This window comes from Mytilus galloprovincialis, chromosome 3 (assembly GCF_965363235.1).
Source record: "Mytilus galloprovincialis chromosome 3, xbMytGall1.hap1.1, whole genome shotgun sequence".
Classification (NCBI taxonomy): Eukaryota; Metazoa; Mollusca; class Bivalvia; order Mytilida; family Mytilidae; genus Mytilus; species Mytilus galloprovincialis.
In genome coordinates, this window is record NC_134840.1 from 31,777,619 (window position 1) to 31,799,000 (window position 21,382).

General features: G+C 33.2%; 1 long non-coding RNA gene across 1 annotated transcript; it reads right to left on the reverse strand.

Moving 5' to 3' along the window:
* Positions 1-2,169: 2,169 nt before the first annotated feature.
* Positions 2,170-7,476, reverse strand: LOC143067712 (uncharacterized). Its single transcript, XR_012976013.1, has 2 exons — positions 7,250-7,476; positions 2,170-2,691 (listed from the first exon to the last, which is right to left on the reverse strand). It is a non-coding gene; the product is annotated as an uncharacterized LOC143067712 (long non-coding RNA).
* Between the last annotated feature and the right edge of the window lie 13,906 nt (positions 7,477-21,382).

Genomic DNA, 21,382 nt, shown 5'->3' on the forward strand with positions numbered 1-21,382 from the left:
TTTGGTCCAGTAATAATTTCTTATATCCCACAAGGATTTGTATATTAAGATTTATACAAATCCTTAGATCCCACTACTACAATATAGTCCACGAACTATTTGGGACGACCATTTGGTATTATGAGGGAGGCAAGCAGGATTTTTGCGGATTGGCTATTCAATCAAGTTCATATGTTGCTACGCATGTTCATTTTGTAAATCACAATTGCCTTATTTGTTCCTTTTTCTTTCAAATTTTCAATATTAGATTCAAGATAAAAAAAAAAAGTAAAAAACATTATATATGATCGATCATCACCAATACCCAAATTACCTGACTGTTTATAAAAGAACTCGGAATTCCAATATATGTTTGCTTTTGAATTTTTCTAATAACAAAGATTTGACACAACAAAGCGGAAACACATGACTCAACATTGAACCATGAATATTGATTCGTTTTCTTAGGAAATATAATCAACCCAAAACACTTTAGGCCAAACACACGGACACCGTTATTTTTTTTCATTTTTTTATTGACGTAACGTTCCAACATTGCCCAGTGACTAAACCCATCAAACTATTCCTTGAAGGAATCAATGGCTTTATGTTCTTTCTTTCGACTTATTCAAACCATGTTTATCATTTTGCATATATTCTTGAAAAGTAATGATAGTTTTTTTTTATGTTGACAGTTTCTGTTATAAGCGAAAATGCAAAAAAAAAAAAAATTAAAAATCGTCTTTTAAGGTGTTGGCTATGTAGCAACATTCCAGCAGCGCCTGAATACAGAGTATGTATCTCCGAGTTGATTCGAAATTCCAGGGCTTGTGTTTCCTATCATGATTTCCTTGACAGAGGGTTGTACTCACAAGGAACTTTATTAAACCAAACAAAAGTTTCAAGTGGAGTAGTTGAAATTATCCCATCGTAAATATTACGGATGCCATCACGAGCTGGTTGACCGTTACGGAATATCAAAATATGACCGGATATATTCTTTTTATGTCATAACAACAATCCCGTTCCCTTTACTCGAATGTGACCTAACTAGTTTTAACGTAAGCATCACAACGGGTGTTATATACGGAGCCAGATCTGCTTACCAGGATCACCTGAGATCACCCCGATTTTAGAGTGACGTTCGTATTGCTCATCTTTGGTTTTCTATGTTTTGTTTTGTTTTGTGTACTGTTGTTTGTATGTTTGTACGTTTTTCTTTTTCTTTTTTTAGCCATGGCGTTGTCAGTTTACTTTCGACTTATTAGTCTGAATGTCCCTTTGGTATATTTCGCCTCTCTTTTATTTAAAAAAAAGAAGAGTAGTCGGATTTTGAAAGAGAGTGACATCAAAATCTTACTCTGACTCAGATTTTCTGTATGAGTTTCAAGATATAATTTGACAACTTTTTTATCCTGTATTTTCTTGTATAGCAATGTTAATGAACACCACCATAGTGATTAGTTGTGTTAAATTCTAATAAAATTGTATTTATGGTTTCGGAAGACCGTATCTTTTAACAATTTTACAGACATCAAGTTATAACCAAATCTTATAATGACATTAGGTCAGACGAGCTTGTAAGGCATCTAGAGGTCAGAAAGAGTCTAGATTCGTATATAGCATATATTATGTCTAGACAACCTGAAAATAAAAAGCGATCATCCCCAATTTCTATCTACATCAATTATCGGAAACGCCAAAAAGAAGACCAAGGGAAACTTCAACTGGAATATAGATGTTTGACAGGAAGCAACATTTGTTTACAAAACTGAAATACTGTCAATACATGGTACACCATTGTACATGCATAATGATTCGTTTTATGAATAAATAGGAACAATTCAAGCACATAAGGCCAACCGCACATACATGTTATTCACCTTTCTGTTGGCATGACTTCTCAGTTTAAATCTTCCATTATGATCTTATTGGTCTGTTCTCGGGAATCGAACGTCACTGGAAGATTTTTTTCGTGTGTGTGGAAAGGGGGGTTAATATTCTTGCATGATGAAAAGACCCTTTGATAATCGGGTGTTTAGGAGTGGTGGATATTTTGGAAATTAATGTTTGAATGCTGGAAATTGATATTGTGTGCACAAAACCGCACGATGTTAATAAGATGTACTAGCAACATGTAAAAATTAATACTAGTATTCCATCTGCAAAAAAAAAAATCCTCTTAAAACATTATAAAAATTGTAAAACTTATTTAATTCAGTTTGTATCATAATACAGTAAAAAAATCATGATAATCAGACATTTGTGATACATCGTAATTGACATGCAACAATTTATTATCAAGGCATATGAAAACAAGTGTATTTTGTTATTTAGCAAAGATTATCCTTTTAATATATATACATTTTTTTCTAATAAAGAACGAGAGCAAATAAAAAAATCGCCAAAACAGACAGAAACGGTTTTCTATATAGAACATTGCACAGGCCTTTGTCATTGTGTTGGTTTATTACCCCACGATTCCAATGCACACGTTGCATCTTTCGTTAAACATGTTTGTATTCTTCAGTTGTAAACGGCTGCTAATACTACAGCAATGATAAAGAACACGACCGGGAAAGCAATAAGAACAAAACGCTTAATTTTCTCTTCTTCAGTCAGCGGCAAAACTTCTCCCTGTCCATAATAGTTTGAATTTTCTTCCAACTCTAGATCCTTGGCTTCAACATTCTCTTTTTGATCCACATTTCCCTGTGAAATTAGAATGTATGAAATAATTATTAAACATAAACACGATACCTTTACTTTGTCAGCTCCTGCTAATATTCTGATTTCAAGTATATCAGATATATCAAAAACAAAATCTGTCTTAAGGATGTATTCTTCTGACTTTTCAGTCTCGTTCAGTCTCGTTGAAATCTCGTTCTTGAATTATTTCCAAAACATGTGATAGAAGTGGAAAATATCAATGAATTTAAAAAATATTATAAGCAAATATAAATCTGTGAAAAAATTGTATATTTACAATGAATGGTTTTCGCGTAATCCAGTTTTCAAATTTTACGACCAATCAAGTCAGTATTTTTAGCCAAAATTTTGAGAAAATGGGTGAGGGATACAAAAAATGATTTTACAAGAATCATGTACATCCCATATCATTTTGGTCTTTTCAAATTTCTTATATATGTCTTTTTTCATTCATTTATAACAAAAAAGTTGAAATAATATGCATTTTGTTCTTAAAACTGAGAAAAATCACAAAAATACAAAATTGACAGCATGGTAAATTTTACACAAAAAAGCGTCAAAATATGATAAAACTTTCTTATATTAACACCTACCTGTAGTTTTTGTAAGTAAAATTTATTCAGATTGGTCCACTTCATCTTTATAGAAAGTATGAGAAAATGTTTAATTGTGAAACTGTGATTTTTTTCATAATAATAGCCCAAAAATAGGTAAAAATCGATGAAAAATGGGAAAATCATCAAAATTGGGCATTTTCACAGGGCCGTAGCAAAAAAAGAAGTACACCACCAAATGATTTTTTCTTCACCAATTATTTTGTTACAGTCTTATAAACCCAAAAATCAGGTTAAGAAAAAAAGTTTAATTCTAGAAATTTTTGGCTCCTCAGAGGTGTACATCCTTAAGTAGGCGTATACGATATATGTGCTGTGGCCTGAAAGTTTTGATTGCCAAGTTATTGTCAACGACTTCAGTTAAAAAACCAAATGACAATGACAATGCATTTCCAGTAAGGTGCCCATTTGATTTTCAACAATTAAAAATATTTGATACGATGCTGGTCAAATGTTGATGTACATTTGTATGTAAGGATATGTTGAAAATATCTAAATGTTTGTTGTTGACATTTTTAAGGTTCTGTGTATAATCTTGAGGTGTATATTTCTGGAGGGAAACAAAAACTGTGCATATTATGTTTTTAACATACTTCCCTTACTACCCGTTGATCATTCACGTCATTACAAAAACACATTATTTAAATAAATCATATAACGAAAATTTAACATACATCAAGAAATAGCCAAATTAATTTCGACCATACGTAACTGTGAAACAACATTTAAACACCAAAAAAAATCAAATTGCATTGTTCTCTTATATAAACTTTTTATTTCCTAATTAAATTTTTCTGTAGCTACTGATGTAAAAAAACAAAGTTCAAGGGAATCATTTTACATGACATTACTGTCACTTTATGTTCAATTAAGATATGTATCAAGGTGTAGTATATTTGATAGGTAAATTATATATATATATTTGTATACGTTCAACACTGGGTTAAAGGTAACACAAACTAAAGGAAATGAAATAGGCCACCTAAAACTATGCTATACATATTTAGGATGATTTCAAATATCACATAATCACTTATACATGTACATATTATGGTGATGTTTAGATCATTGTCCTTGTTCAATTCATTAGTGACCATACCAAAAAGGAGATGAGCGTGTACAAATATGGTTGACATGAAGAATTCTTTCGACCCGTCAGCAAACGATTTGATAATAAGCATCTATAAATACGTAGTTCGAAACGTTTGGTCGAAATGAGGATGTTAAATCGGATGCAGCATGCAAGGATGGTACCCAGAACCCTAGCAACATCTCTGTGAGGTCCCGTAGGTGTATCTTTTGTAAGTTCCTACACCAGGCTAAGATAAATTGTTTGTTCGATGCCAGTTCCAATTTTCACGCTTTTCATGAATAATTTCTTGTCTTGAAAAGGGGGAAGCACTGGACATTGAGCAAATAAAAAATCAACCAATACTCTAATACAATGCATAATTTGCAGACATAAAAGAACGTTACTTTACCCCAGTCCCACTAGGCCACGATCGCACTACGATCTGTGAAAAAAATTCAAATTTTGATGATCGTGGTACGATCGTGTAGGTCGCAGTAAGGTCGTACCACGGTCGTGGTGAGGTCTTCAAGATCGTGAAGAGCGTGACCAACTTTGAACATGTTCAAAACAATCGTGGTGCGGTCGTGGCGAAATTAGGTCGTAGTAGAAGCGTAGTGAGAGCGCACTAGGATCGCAAAGGTCGTTGTACAATCGTAGCGAGAGCGTAGCGAAAGCATGATTCTATTCGGAGAGATTGCGCTACGATCTCACAGCGACGTTATCACGACCTTACTACGACCATCACGTTCTCACCGCGACCCAACTACGCTTCCACTACGACTTTACCACGTTGTTCACGACCATAGTACGATTCTAGCACGCCCTTGCCGTCCTCATCACGCTCTTCTCACGACCTTACTACATTCACACTACGACCATCATTTTTATTGTCATTTTCACATAAAATATATAAAAAAAAACTCCCTAGATTTTGTTTGTCTGAATGTATTTATCCATTTGCTCTAACAGATCAACCATGCTTCTCTTTTTTATATAGATTAGACCGTTGGTTTTTCCCGTTTAAATGGTTTACACACTTTTTGGAATTTTGGATCCTCAATGCTCTTCAACTTCGTACTTGTTTGGCTTTATAAATATTTTGATATGAGCGTCACTGATGAGTCTTATGTAGACGAAACGCGCGTCTGGCGTACTAAATTATAATCCTGGTACCTTTGATAACTATTAACATTAGTATTTTTTGGGGCCCTTTATAGCGTGCTGTTCGGTGTGAGCCAAGGCTCCGTATTGAAGGCCGTACCTTGGTCTATAATGGTATACTTTTATAGATTTTTACGTTGATGGAGAGTTGTCTCATTGGCACTCATACCACATCTGAAATATCGTCATTTGAGCTTTATGGACCAGCAATAGGTTGTAATTTAGGTTTGATTGGTCGTTCCGACATCTCTTGATGACAAGTATTATACTATTTATGTGTATAGTATCAGTTTAATTAGGTCTGGAGCTGGCATGTCAGTTGACTGCTAGTAGTTTGTTGTTATTTATGTATTATTGTCATTTTGTTTATTTTCTTTAGTCACATCTTCTGACTTCTGACATCAGACTCGGACTTCTCTTGAACTGAATTTTAATGTGCGTATTGCTATGCGTTTACTTTTCTTCATTGGCTAGAGGTATGGGGGTTGGAGGGGGGGTTGAGATCTCACAAACATGTTTAACCCCACTATTTTTGCGTCTGTCCCAAGTCAGGAGCCTTTGTTAGTCTTGTATTATTTTTAATTTTAGTTTCTTGTGTACTATTTGGAGTTTAGTATGGCGTTTATATTTTGCTCCCGCTGCCTCTACATCAACCCCTACCACCATGCCTACGTGTTCTAGTAGATTTCGGTGGCATGACTGTATGTATTGTTTCCGAGAAATCTCCGTTTTAATCAGAAATGGAAGGAATGGAACTATATTGATATGAAACACGATATTGACGGTATTGCTGAGAACGTAGTAAGATCGCGGTATGAACGTAGTATAATCGTGGTAAGAACGTGCTATAATCGCAGTAAGATCGTGTTGCAATCGGATAACTCGTGCTATGGTGATATGGTCGTAGTGAGAACGTGAAGAGCGTAGAAAGATCTTTATAAGCGTAGTGAGGTCGCAGAATTAGCGCGGTGAGAACGTGGTTTAATCGTAGCGGGATCGTTGTAGAAGCGTAATTAGGACGTAGTAGTATCGTGAAAGCAACGAAAATTAACATTTTTATGCCGCTCATACCGCGACCTCACCACGATCTAAATTTGTTTTAGATCGCCGTGAGCGTGGTGCGATCGTGGTCTAGTGGGACTGGGGCTTTATCACATTAAAAAAAAATCATTATTTTTTTTATACATCTTGTTTTTTTCTTTTTTTAGGCAAATCTTCTTGTCTTGGATATGCTAACATGCAAATGTGAAGTTAGTTTTCTTCATTGCCAATACTATTCAAATTCTTGATTAAATTTGACCACATCTTTTTTAGATTCCAAAATGTAAACGGACAGAAAAAGAAATTTCTTCTTTCATCTTTATTTATGAAATTTCCATTGTTTACTCTCTGTGTATTTCTCATGTTTTGCTTTTCAAAATGTATACCGGGTATATGAATATGTTGAATCTCAGTCATATAGTATTGTGAAGCAAGCAACAACATTCTTGGAACAAAAGGTTATAACAAAATATCAAAACTACAAATTTAATGATTTCTTATCATTTACATGTCCATACAAACGATGTAAATTCAATGTGCACTGTCCCAGGTATATATCTCACCTTTTAAAGGGTTGCACACCCCAAATTTTTTTACTACACACACAAAAATAATGAGGACTATGACCACAGATTTTATGAAACAATTTTATTTAAAAGTTATCAATACTTACAGAAATTGTCGAAAGCCCAAAATCCGTAGATTTTTGTCGTTCAGACATTGTTATTTTCAAGTAAGTATCAGAGACACAACAATGTGTAGAAGTACAAGATTTTACATACGTCACAAGATTCGCTTCAATAAATAATTCAATCTTACAGGTATCTTACATTTCGTTACAGGTGTTGCACAGATAACAGTTTTAAAATATGTAGATGTGTTCAGAAATGAGTTTTTAAGACCTCCAGACGCAGTATTTATAAGAGTAAATAACACACATTCAATCGAACGAGCTTTTAATTCAAACTCTGCGGCAGTATTTTAATCATAACGCTCAAAATTTAAAAGCTGCCAAACAATGTTTACCATGTAATTTTTTTTTTTTAAATCAGCGTAACACGTTTTTAATGACTTTTTTGGTGTTAGATGTTAAAAGCAGGAACATAACCATTAAAATTCAAATAAAACAATATGCAAATTTATACCTCTCTTATATAGAATCTTATTAACGTTACCAATAGTAAATAATTAATATTTGTAGTAATATTCCATAAAGTTTGCTATAATACTATACAATTACTGTCTTTTGATGAGGTAAATATGTAGTTTTATTGACTTTTGAAAAACAGATATTCACTGAGGCCAATGTGCTTAGTGAAATACCAGCTTCCAAACTAATAGAATTAATTATTCAATATTGATTAAATTTTAGTAGGTTTGTAGTGTGTTATAGTAGTCCTAGAAGCTATAAAGGGCCTACAGATGACTAGTGTAAAATCATTCAAACGGGAAAACAAACGGTCTAAACTATATAAAAAACGAGAAACACTTATAAACCACATCAACAAATACAACTACTGAACATTAGATTCCTTTGCATTTGTGAAAAACAACTGTCATTTGTGCCCGAGGTTATACATATTGACTTTGTAATTGAACAATCAATGCATAACGCCAACAAAAATATGGATGATATCCCGCAATGTAAACTAGATTGCTATCGTTCTCATCTGGCCCATAGTGGAGCAAAATCAAGTCTCGCTCTGTTGGGCAAAGAGTATAAAGACAAATCAAATGGAACTGGTAAATGGTTAATATCGCAATTTTTCGGGCTACCTATAGCCATTCTTCCCCATGCCAATTTTTCCGGGGGGAAAACTGGATCGATCTACTTATTCCCCCCGGAAAAATTGGCATGATCCAACTTTTCCCTCTCAGTGTTATGGGGGGAAAACCAGGATCAAGCCAATTTTCCCCCCTAATAGCACGAGATGCTAATGTTTCCCCCTTGAATTATAACGTTGCCGACGTCAGTTCCAAATTTTTATCTAAGAAGAAAATAGTAACATGTTTTTTAAATTATTTTATTATTTTAGCGGTACGAAACCTTCATTATATTAATATACATGTGTTATATATATATATATATATATATATATATATATATATATATATAACAAGTCAAAAAGGGTACAACATCACCATTAAATAACTATAAAATATACAAATATTAGATATTTCGGATAACAGATATCCTTCTTCAATAATAGCACGATGTCAAATGAATCATGTCAATATATTCAAACTGAGATACTTTTTCTAAATCTTGAATTTATACAATTTAAGCAAACAACACAGACGCTGATACAATTTTAAAATTTCCAAACACGGCGCAAAGATTACTAAGATATGCCAAATGAAAGTAGTTATTTTCGTTGTGAACTGGCACAACTCTAAATTTTCAAAGGTTGTGACAGTTGAGATGTTATAACTGCATTGAGGGCAGTCCTCAAACAAAAAGATCAAAAATGTCCTAACCGATCCAGGATGGTATAAATTAGACAACGGTAGGGCAATTACAACAGAAACTACATATTTAAGCCTCCCAAACGAATAGCAGTCTAATATATATACATGTGTTATATTTTATTGTTGTCTGTTTGGTATTAGATTAATAATTAACCAATATTAACCAACAACATATATACTACACGAGACCTGGCTTCGGAATGGCACATACAGAAGGTGGCGACTTTAAACAATCACCCCCGATTAATCCAGCCTTGGACAGCGCCCACCATAAGAAAAAATGTTAAAGATCAGTTGCAATTGGCTTCACTAAAAATGTTGGTATGGCGCACAATAATCACTTAGCACCAGAATAAGAGTACACTCGGTTACTGAAAGCTATTTCAAAACCAATTACAACTAATAACAATCATGTTCTCCAAGACTGGTTGTTGTTTAATAACGAAATGACTACTAACGATTTGTTTTGTATGAGACATTGCTACATTTCATAAAAAAAAAGCATGCAGAGACAGACATTAACTGCGAAACCATGTATATTTAGTATGGTTTTTCAACCCGAGATAGATAAGACTATCTTATTTTTAAGTTTTTCTTGTCATACTAGCCTGCTGTCAGAAAAACTAAACTTGTGACTGCAAAGTAACTTGTTGTGGCAATACATATTAAAATGTTTCTTGGCTTATGATAAATCCTAACGAACACTTTTTGGCATTTAAAAGCATAAGGGTATTAGTAAGGAGTATACACCTATAGTAAGTTTTCAGGTCAAAAGGATGCATGTAAATGTCAGCATTATGCAGATTTGGAATACTAGTATCAGACAAAATAACACAACAAAATGTATTTACAGACGAATCGATGATCATGTAGACAGACGATGGACACATTGACACAATATAATATGGTCGACATATAAACCAACTGGTAGACATGTATAGACAGACTGGTGGGCACATACACACTCTGGTATTGTAGGCAGATTAATGGATACGTAAACTGATTGGTAAACATGTAGATAGACTATTGAACACGTAGACAGACTGGTAAACATGTAGACAGAATATTAGACACAAAGACGGACTGGTGAATATGCAGACTATTGAAAATGCATAGACTGGTGGACACATAGACCGTGACAGATGAAAATGTAGACGGACTAGTGGACCAAAGACAGACTTGTGAAACATATTCAGACTGTTGAGAATGTAGACAGACTATTATAAAAGACTGGTGGAAATAAAAACAAACTAGTTGACACATAGACAGAATGATGAACATGCATAGACAGACTTGTGTTAATATAAATTGACAAAAAATATTTGACTGCGTAAAAATATAATTCTAACTCTGTTAGGTTTATTTTTCAGACTTATAAAATATATAAATATAGTGAAATCTATACTATGGGGGAAAGATTGGCATGGGGGAAAAGCGACTATATGTATACGTATTGCCAAATTTCCGCGGGGGAAGAATGGCAATGATTCAAAATTTCCCAGGGGGAAAGATTGGCTCATGCCAGTTTTTCCCCGGGGAAAAAACTGGCATGGGGGAACTTGGGCTATATAACACCGTCCCGGGGGCCGTTACTTACGGCAAAACGAAAATTCTTGAAAGCCTGTCTCTGTACGCAAACATGAAGAAAAGATGGACTTTGTTGTTGGTAAGTACAACAACCATAGGAGAGATGGATTTATAAGGAAGGAATACATCCAATGTGTTGCATATACATAATCGGCAGGAACAGATTTAAATTAATTGTAATCCGTTTTTATGGATTTTAATGTTGAACTATTGATTGTTGCAAATAGTTTTTTACCACGTGGTTTCATCTTTAACTTGACTTATCCTGCTCGAAATCCTACTTCCATCTTTCCGGGTGAACAGAGGACAACAGTTATATACATGTTATAATGGAAAATTCATTATATATATATATAACATGTATAAGTGGCTAGCGGAAGAGTTTTAAACTGATAGATACAAACCAATATTCACCTGTTATTTACCTGTACCATTCGGCGACAATGAAAGACAAAATCGGCGCAAGTGACATGCAGATCGGCGAAAATGCAAAACACCGCCTGACTGACAATGGGAAAAAAATCAAATATCATACCTGTTTAAATAGTTGTCGGTACATCTTTTTGAACTGTGGGTACGTGTTCAACTATGCTAGTGAACTTGATAACAAATAGCGAAGACTATATATAAGATATAATTGTTTTAAAAACGCTTAATCTTAAGATTAGTGTTTATCTCTGTAAATAAATTTAACCAACATGAACAGATAAAAATTTGATCGTTTTATTTGAACAGTCTATGTCAGTTTTTCAAATTTTCGTGACATAGATAAATTTCCGAAAATTGTTTCATGCGGATTAGGAATATCAGAAACTCTTTGAAGAACTTAAAATGCTTTCAGTGTAAAAACTTTCTGGATTTGTTGTATGTAACATTTTTAAATAAGTTTGACGAGCTTTGATGCATTTTTATCATGATAAATATTAAAAGCAAGAAAATATGCATTAACATTTTATGTCTATTTTTCAAATTACACAGTTAAACAAAAGTAAAATCACAAAAATACTGAACTCCGACGAAAATTCAAAAAAGGAAATTCCCTAATTAAATGTCAAAATGGAAAGTTCAAACACATAAAACGAATGGATGACAACTGTCATATTCCTGACTTGGTACAGGCATTTTCTTATGGTGAATTAAACCGGGTTTTAAAGCTAGCTAAACCTCTCACTTGTATGACAGTTGCATCAAATTCCATTATATATACAACTTCTTCTTGTGATTGATATAAATCCCACTTCATGCAATAACTTAAACACCTACGTGTACTTAAGTAAACGAACTTAATAAGATAAACATCAGAAATATGTCTCTTTAATTTATCAACCAAATCTTGAACCTTGAAATTGAAATATGGAACATTAATAAACTTTATTAAATTTATATTTATGTTGATAAACGAAGTCTGTCTGACTTTAGCATACGTAATGTTAGTTTGTGGTCTATAGAAGAATATATGAATCAAATAAATTTTGCATTTATGGAAACCTGTCTCAGTCGTGCATAACCAGCAACAATACATGCACAAATGCTCGACTTTCATATGGTCAAATTTTAGTCGGTGAGTCTACTCAAATACCATTCATTTACGATTATATAAAATGTTGATGAAATATCAATTTGATGTATTTGTTGAAAACTTTTGGCTTAAAATGTCATTTCAGACAAACTTGTGAAGAGTTCAAAAAGTAAATTGTGAAACAGATTAAAGACATATACGAGGAAAACAAATGGAAACGCTTTTTGATAGTTTAATATTTGGACCCCCTCTAATTTTATCTGCTAATGTTTTCGTTTTCTTAATTTTTTAAAAAGCCATGTTTGAAAATTATTTAAAATCAATGTTATTTTTCATCTATACTATTAAACGAGAAGACCTCTTTTTGTATGTCGCTTCTCTTCCTTCCACGATAAATTAATCATCATGCCTCTGTGTTCTATAGGTAACATGCATAGTCGCATTTGTCATCCATTCTTATGATTATTCAGATTGAGTTATTTTTGGAGAAAAACGACAAAAAAAGGAGTCCGGATATTGATTCCGTCATCAGACTGACTTTTAGACATAGATAAGACTTCCGATTTGAAAAATGCACAAGTACAACCAATCGTATGATAGATAACAAAAATAAAAAAAATAAATAAGCCAATCACAGCGTTCTCCATATCATGGTGTTTAGATCGCAAAAACCAAAACTATTATACCTCCTTAAAGAGGACAATTATTTTTCGCGTTTATCTACATGTAAACTACGATTATACTACTTTAATATATAGAGACTCTCTGTATTCTGTCTACTGTTTTCTTTGAGGGGTCATACCAGTTGCATATATATTAAAATACGTAAAACATGTGGAAACAAGAATGTGTCCATAGTACACGGATGCCACATCGGCACTATATCTACGAGTTTCGAGTTGATTGGACTTCAACTTCGTCAAATACTACCTCGACCAAAAACTTCAACCTAAAGCGGGACAGACGGTCGGGCGAACAAAGAACGAACGCACGGATGCACTGACTAGAAAACATCAGTAATGCCCATAAATGGGGCATAAAAAATCTATTGTTGAAAGTGAAAGTAGTGATTTGGCAAAAATGAAAGTAGGGTAGAGTTCGGAACGTTGGGATCAGGTGATTGTAAGCTCGGATTTGGGATTGATCCTTACGGGATCTGGAAATACATTTTTCTATTTCGGGATTTCGGGATATGAATTTCTTTAAATTCTGCATCTCGAGATTTCATGATTTTAAGTCCGGGATTTTGGGATCAGGATACCTCCGACCACCCCTTAAATTAGCCTTTGTCGGTCTTAGTCATTTATACAAGATTCATATCCTACCATTGGCATGTTAATAAGGCTCTCAAAAGAAAAGGCACTGATGGATTGTCCTAGAAGCATATTTTATAATGGTCTATATATAAACAGTTACATTTATTTCATGTTTGAAGCGGTGCAAATTTTTAATTTAATTTGACTTTTACCAAAAGATGCATTGTAGCAAAGGAGAAGGAGAATAATTATAGTCTGAGGCCAGAAACACGAAAATAATTGAATTTAACAGAAAGGAAAAAAATATCTGATTTTAGAAAAAGGGAGAGGGCTTTTGATACCTTTTATGAAATTTCATAATATCTTTTACAAAAAATCATCCTACAACTGTTCACAAGCTGTATATGCCCGCGATTTCGTGGGTGTGTTCTAGTAGTTTTTAAACGAAAAAAGGCGCCAATGTTAGATCTATCAAAAATCTAGGAAGAATCATTTCTCGCCAAATTCAATTGCTTACATATAAAAAAAATCACCCAAGAAAACTGACTTTTCATTTTTTTCCCCTTCTTTTTAAGTTTTGTTATTTATATACTGTTAGTTTATTAAAATTCTTTTAAGATGCTTGTTATTTTGTAACAAAGGAGCGAACTAATGTTTTATTGTATAACAATTGGTGACGTAAAGGCGGTTTTTGAATATTGATTTGTGTTATATTTATAGATTTATAGATTTTGTTAACAATGTGTCATGTTTGTTATCATGTCTTCATATATATATGTATTTTCAATGACCTGACAACTCTTTGTTCTGTTCATTTTTTCTGCATCCCTAGCTCCCACTTAATATATGTTCATTTTTCTTTAGCTAAAACAATTTTTCTAGATAATATATAGGGAACCTGTTGTAAACTTCTGTATGTAATGACTAAATATATAATTTTATTATTTGAGAATGGTAGATTAAGAAAGAAGATGAATATTGTTATTTAAATCCTGAATATTTTGATTCTCAATTCTTAAATATTGTTTCTTATTGATTTGCACCAACCAAGAATTTGAATTTGAGGCATCACAAAGTTCATGGTAACAAATTAAGTAATAAACGATTTTAAATTAAACCATTCGTAATAAACAATTAATTTATGATAGGTTTTAAATTGGATCTCCTTATTTGGTAACTTACACTGCGTTCTAAGCGTTAAGTATTAATGAACACCAACTATATTCTGGTGAATTGTCCTCGTTAGCTATAAAAACCATCAACGACAGGAAATATATTTAGTGATGATTTGGTTGCATTATCATCTGAAATATTTGATTATTGTTATGAAATATGAATTTGATACGACTATGCATGAATAAAAATATTTTCTTAAAAGATATTTTAGGTTATACAACTTTAATCCAGCTTAACACACAAGAGGAGCTCGATCGATGTCATAGGACATAAGAACGAACCTTAGGAAATATCATGTAATCGTCCTATTGCACGTGTCGACAGGGAAAGGAGAACAAACCTTAGGAAATATCATGTAATCGTCCTATTGCACGTGTCGACAGGGAAAGGATTTCTTGATGTATTGTATATATGAATCATCCAACATTCCAATACAGATGGTTTAATGATTGGTCTATGACCTGTCAGATCAGATGATTATTCTTGTGTCTTAAGACGGAAAGGCTTGGACAAACGGAATATAGTCATCTATAACACAGATATAAAATTCTATAACGCTCAGCAAGTCGATGCTGTCATGTGTAGAACTATTGAAAAGAATAAACTCAACAAATAAGAATCATTAGTTCAATATCTAGATCTATATTGTGACCATAAACATTTAGTTATATAAGTAATGAATTCCTTATAGGGCATATTTAAGCTCTGGAACATTTTGTCAACTTAGAGGTAGATATAGTATAATGATTTATATGCTGTTGGAATATTATGGAATATTATGCAGTGTACATAATAATAGTAAATTTATAATCGGAATATTATAGTAATCTCTTTTTGGATAAATTTCAGCCTAAACTGCCCTGTGTTTAATCAATTTTACCGTGTAGTTCAAGGCGTGATGTACACTGCTATTTATCTGTTGTATCATTTATTGAAGTCAAGTTACACAGAAACGCTTCAGATGGTCCTGATACTTTACAGCTAAAAGACACCCTCTTTATACCTGAAATGGAAACTAAAAGATAATGAAAGCATAATTTGATTCAATCTTAGTGTTTATAATGAGGAATATTTACACATGAGAAGAATAGATGAAGAAAATGTATTGATACCTTAGAATTGTGACGAGGTGTGATTTTATGTCCTCTAACAGTCTTGAAATGTTTTAGAATCTACCTCTGATTTCACGTACACTTGAGCATACAATGGGATAGGTTTGTAAATACACGGATGTCATTCCCTTTCTTGTCGACTTTGACAGTTGTCCGTATGAAATATACTGCATACAAGGTCTGTCCAAACAGAATACAATGTGTATTTGATGAGTTTTTTTTCTGTACGAAACCTCCATAGACAGATGATTACGGGTATGCTCCAATTTTCGTAACCATAGTTAAAGTCATCAGTAAGAGAAAATATCAACTTACGAAACGAGGATTAACCTTCTAAACTTCTCAACTGTAAACGGTGCTCAACATTCCAGACATACTTGCACATGGAGTTTATGTCTACTATTACTATTCCCTACACTGTTCATTAGATTGCGTGCGTTTTCTATCAGGAAAACTTGATAGTTGTTTCTTTAAAGGAATCAACTTAATAAAAGATTGCTAAATAGTCATTTCTTCTAAAGTGTCACTTGCGGCACTCTGCTTTGTTCTCCGATACGGTAAATCTGTGTTACAAAAAAAGTCAAATGAAAAAAAACTAATTCTGAGGAAAATCAAAATAAGGATAGTCCTTAATCAAATAGCAACATTAATTAAAATCTTCACTTTTGAAACAAACCAATATGCCAACAAAGAAAAATAAAAAGGCATATTGACAAAGTACGTTAGGAAAAACGAAGGACAAGAATACATTTTGTTTTACCATAGTAAACTAACACTATGACTGGATGCATAAGTACCAAGCTAAGTCAAATGAATATTACCAAACATAGACCAAACAGCAAAAGTAATAATTTACAAAGACAAACAAAAGAGCACAAATAAAACCAGACGTAGCCATGAATTGAACTGCTTATATCATATGTTTACGGTATTGAATGCTCTCTTTGTGGACTGGTCTATCAGTGAAATATGTCAAGCACTAGCGAAAGAATGAACCATCACTATTTTAATGTGAATAACCCTTAAGACACTTTAACCAGCCTTACCATTCCATTGTTACGATAAAAATCAGTAATGTACAAAATATATATCATTCAACAAAAGTTCCATATTGTGTACACAATATCGCTTACAAAGAACATATCTTTAGATGTTGGAATTGCTAACGGCGATTCATTACGGCACCAAAGACAAAATTGATGATGTCGGCAGTTTGTCTAGTCTAACGTGTAGCGAAGTCAACACATTAGAATAATTTAACACCTCTGATCGCCACCAAAAGGAGTCACGGTCATTTAAAAAATAGACCATCATCAGTTTATCGCCTCGGGAATTCACTATATTCCATGATATTCGTTATACTTGTAGTAACTGTTTTGAGACCATTATCAAAGCACAGTTTACTTTTTTTTTCAGACTAAAGACATTTCTGTTATTGATTCAGTCATATACATTTAAATAGTTATCAAAAGTACCAGGATTATAATATAGTACGCCAGACGACGATACGATATTTAATCGTTAAATATTTTTTTTTTTTTTTTTATGTAGCATTCTCTCGTAATGGTCGTTTGAATACCTTCAATATTAGAAATCTTTTTCATCAAATATGTGTGCAGAAAAAAACATTAATAATTCAAATCTACAACTGTCATTTCATCTACCTACACCAAGATTCCAATTACAAAAGAAAGTATAGACCTTTACTCTCGGGGATATAAAATCTTAACTACTCTACCCAATACCCCTCCCCTCCCTCCCCGATTGTCTTGGTCATCGTCCCAATACGAATATTGTCCCGTATGTTATGTTATTGATTGAGATGTTGGCATCATTAGCAATGATCGACAAAAGGTACTGTTCTAACTACTGATGGATGCAGTTAAGGATTATGCCAGAAAATGGGAAAATCGCGATCCACCAATACTGGATTTTAATAGATCAACGCTTACCGTTTATGTCTTCAAGAGCGCATTCAACTGCGACATACAATGGCAAAACTTGGTTCGAATCCTGTCAATACTCCTGAGGTTATGGATGCTTTACTCTCTCTAGGCGACAAATATTGTGTTGATCCAGACGACAAAGCTTCAAACAATATAGTTTGAATATGTATAATCGTTATTGGAATGTCTTACCAATGAACGCTGGGTAAATCGGGAAACCAAATTCAGGTATTCCTCTACATATTTTCTCAAAAGAGGAGATTTTAGAAAATCAAAACAACATCCATTATTCCTTGAGTAAAGGCATATAACAGGACTTTGAACATTTTCATACTGAATACATAAATTTCACAAACATGTATATATAGCTGACTGTCCGACTGTGTATCATCGTCAACCGGACATATATATACACCCAAAGCTGTGTAAAAAAATGGTTTTGAATGTGGACAATTTGATTAACAACATGGTTGTTGGGTTTGGTAGAGTGATATTTTAGCAGAAAGTCAATATCTAAATGGTACTTATTTTGCAACTATATCGGCCGAATTGATTTTTACCCATATGAAACAATAGTTATCAAAGGTACCAGGATTAATGATTTAGTACGCCAGACGCGCGGTTCGTCTTCATAAGACTCATCAGTGACGCTCATATCAAAATATATATTAAGCCAAACAAGTACAAAGTTGAAGAGCATTGAGGATCCAAAATTCCAAAAAGTTGTGCCAAATCTATGCCTGGGATAAGAAAATCCTTAGTTTTTTCGAAAAATTCAAAGTTTTGTAACAGGAAATTTATTAAAATAACCACATTATTGATATTCATGTCAACACCGAAGTGTTGACTACTGGGCTGGTGATACTCTCGGGGACGAAACGTCCACCAGCAGTGGCATCATAAAAAATCGTCAGAAGGTCTGTGATTGATTTTTTTCCCTTCCAAAGCCCATTAATTTTATTCTCAGATATATTTATTATGTGTGTCAATGTATAACTCGCATTTCACTTAGCAGACACACGCCCTCTGATCCCCTGTATGGCTTTTACAAACATTTTATCACTATTGTCTGAAATGATACGATACGTTCGTGCATATGTCCATGTAATACCGACTTCATGAACAGCGATATACTCCTTGCACAAAACTGATCAAATAGAGTTATGAGAAAGAAGCATTGAAATAGACAATACATATTTTTTTTTATCACCATCAGCAATTGGTTGACCGATATTTGTGTCTTAACTCATTTTTTTTGTAGTCTTAGATCTTTAGGTACACAATGTGTCGTCTGCAATTTTAGCGATTACTTCATCAATCACGATGGTAACATGTTGGCTGTGTGTGGATTCGCAGGTGGCGGGTGATGCTAGCATAGCAGGTAACGCTTTCGTTGTCCGTGTATCAGCATTGCTCCTTTTAGAGTTCATGCGAATTTTGTTTACTACATTTAACTGAGCATTTACTCGATTTGCGATATTTGAACATAGCTAAACTACTATTTTCAATATCTATAAATGACTACATATGAATTCCTTTTATTATTACCTGCAATACGAGGAGCAACACGACAGGTTGTGGATCAGAATCAACGTACTAACTTCAATTATTTCCTATTTATTCTGTGTGGTTCTTTTGTGGACTATTGGGTGTTGTTGCTTGTATTAATTTTGTCGTGACTCTTTTGTTTTTCCCATGTTGTACCTTTGTTTGTTTTCCTTTGAAAATGCATCATTTGTAAATTGAGTAAATAGACTTAGTTCACCTGACACATATCTAAATATTGATTTTTAACGAAATAAATGCTCTTTGGATTATCTTTCACTTGAATCATTCAATTAAAGTAGTATTGCTTTTCTGAGAAAAAAAATACATTAGCCAGACTTTTAACTTCACTTGTTTAATTGATGATATTGCCTTTCAATTCAATAAACAAGTTATTTTTTCTCCCAGATTGATGATGATAATGACATTAAAGACATTTATATTTATATGTAAAATACAGAATAACAGAAACTTGAAGACCCACATTTGGTTCATTCTTTTAAAATTTAATCTTGAAAATGTACATGTTCACAACTCTTTTCATCGTTTATACAAACGAATTTGTCGCGCAGAATTACCGGACCGTCATGTCAATATATGGCAATTATTTTCAAGTACCACTTTAATTCATTTTATTCTAATTATCACATATTTGGTCCAATAACATGGCAGTATAACTTGAAGTTTCTTATGACATGATTACCATGCATATTTTTTCTAGCAGGAAGCGCTTCTGTGCATCATAATGCATTTCATTGACAAAGTGCTTTGGTCCATGCTCTTGTGGTTATAAAGCTATGAAAAGAAGCGTTCTATTCTAGAACATATCATAGGAAATTTTATCTTATTTAAACTCATCCAATTTCATTTTAACATCATACAAATAGACATTTGCAAATTATTATTCATATTCATGTTCTTCTTGAACTGCAAAGACGTCAAACGCAATGTAATAATAGCAAGTATCATTAAGTCAAAGTTGCAAATCATATAATTCTATACTGTATGACGTGGTTACAGAAGAAGCAAGAAGGTCAATTTCATATGGTATATACAAGTAAATATAATAGATAATTTGCAACCACAAATTAGGTTATTGTATTTGAAGTTAACGTATCTGGCATCCGTGCAGGATAATGACCTAAAACCCGTTTGATCACAATTCACAATACTATGTGGGTTTTGATCATTTCTGACAACAATATTCACTTAAGCAGCAGAAGAAAGATGAACAGTTTGTCGACCATTGAAACTCTGATACAGCTCGATTAGAATTACAGCACAGAAAAATAGATCTTTGTGTTTTATAGATTGTATGATTTATTGTAAGTAATGGAAAATAAATAAAAACACGAATGGCCCAGTTGCAATACTAATGGTCATGACATTAGTTAGTATTTGCTAAATACTTTATGGAACATCTATGCAATGGCGTTATCTGATGATTTCTTTAAGTTAGAAAAAAATAAGGAAAAATTCTTTGCTGTGATAGAATAGTCAAAGAAGACAGAATCTACAAAAAGGTGACCCTCCATAATACTGTCCATCATGAAATCTAATAAAAGTTTACAAAAGTTTAATCATCTCGAACATGCAGATGATTTCACAAAGAAAAACGCATAGAAGAGTTGATAATACAAAACGAGTAACCTCCATCTAGAATATTGCTAAGAATTGACTTCGTTTTTCAGTCTATCAAATCTGCCAACCATTATGTAAATGTGATCATAGAATTGAGGTACACATTTAAATATATTCAAAACAATATAGAATGATTGAAATTCTTTCCTATTTAGAAAATCTCAGTAGATAAGGGCAACAGTAGTATACCGCTGTTCGAAGGTCACAAATCGATTGAGAGAAAGCTAGTCCGAGCTACAAACTAAAACTGAGGTAAGCACATCAACTATTAGAGGAAAATAACGAAACAAAAGAACATGGAAGTGCAACAAAAAACCAAAGCAACAATGCAACACAAACAGAAACGAACTATAAGATAACAACTGCCATTTTCCTGTTTTGGTACAGGACATTTTAAGAAAAGAAATATAGGGTTGAACAAGGTTTTGCGGCTAGCCAAACCTCGCGCTTTAATGGCAATGTCAAATATAACACAAAAATGACAACATCACATGACAGGACAACAGTACAAATAAATGCAAGTAATTTTATTACAACAAGTTGATACCAGCTTAA